Source organism: Passer domesticus, unplaced genomic scaffold (genome assembly GCF_036417665.1).
Source record: "Passer domesticus isolate bPasDom1 unplaced genomic scaffold, bPasDom1.hap1 HAP1_SCAFFOLD_216, whole genome shotgun sequence".
NCBI lineage: Eukaryota > Metazoa > Chordata > Aves > Passeriformes > Passeridae > Passer > Passer domesticus.
The window spans coordinates 1-1,348 of NW_026989995.1; positions in this window are offsets into that span (position 1 = coordinate 1).

Here is a 1,348-nt window from a genome sequence, read left to right on the forward strand (position 1 = left end):
TTTCCGATAATTTTCATGCAAAAAATATGGAAAAGAGAAAAGAAAAAACCCAGGATTTTCTCAATTTTTGGAGTTTTTTTCCCCATTTTTTTGTCCTTTTTTGGTCATTTTTAATGGTTTTTCCCCAATTTTTTTCAGTCCAGCAGCGCGCAGTGCTGGGACCGGAAAAGGGACTCGAAAGGGAACTGGGAAACGGGGAAAATGGGAAAAAAATTGGGATGAGAGCGGGAAAAAATGGGAAAAAAAATTCTGGGATTTTTCAAAAAAAAAGCCAGCAAAAATCGGGCATTTTTTGCCGTTTTTGTGACTTTTTTCCCCATTTTTTTCTCCATTTTTTTTGCCATTTTTTCCTTTTTTTTCCCCTGATTTTTCCTGTTCCTTTCCAGAATTTCTCCCAGTTTTTTTTCCCAGTCCCTCCCAGTCCCTCCCAGTCCCTCCCAGTCCCTCCCACTATCCCCAGTCCCCATTTCCCACCATTTTTTGTCCCCCAAAATCACATTTTCCCCCATTTTTTCCCCATTTCTGGGCTGATTTTCTCCCCATTTTTTGCTCCCAGTCCCTCCCAGTTTGTCCCAGTCCCTCCCAGTTTGTCCCAGTCCCTCCCAGTTTGTCCCAGTCCATCCCAGTCCATCCCAGTATCCCCAGTCCCCATTTTCCCATCAATTCCCACCCTAAAAATCACATTTTTCCCCATTTTCCCCCCATTTCTGGGCCGATTTTCTCCCCGTTTTTTGCTCCCAGTCCCTCCCAGTCCCTCCCAGTCTGTCCCAGTATCCCCCAGTCTGTCCCAGTCTGTCCCAGTCCCCACTTTCCCATCAGTTCCACCCCAAAAATCACATTTTTCCCCATTTTTTCCCCATTTCTGGGCCGATTTTCCCCCCGTTTTTTGCTCCCAGTCCCTCCCAGTCGGTCCCAGTCTGTCCCAGTTTGTCCCAGTTTGTCCCAGTCACCCTCTGGTCGCCCTTGGCGGCGGCGTGGGGGACGATGATGGGCGCCTCGAGCTCCCAGTGCTCCCAGTATCCCCCAGTATCCGCACTCCCAGTCCCTCCCAGTTCATCCCAGTCCATCCCAGTTTGTCCCAGTCCCTCCCAGTCCCTCCCAGTATCCCCAGTCCCCATTTCCCACCATTTTTTGTCCCCAAAAATCACATTTTTCCCCATTTTTTCCCCATTTCTGGGCCGATTTTCCCCCCGTTTTTTGCTCCCAGTCCCCCCCCAGTTTGTCCCAGTCCCTCCCAGTTCATCCCAGTATCCCCCAATCCCCATTTCCCACCATTTTTTGTCCCCAAAAATCACATTTTTCCCCATTTTTTCCCCATTTCTGGGCCGATTTTCCCCCCGTTTTTTGC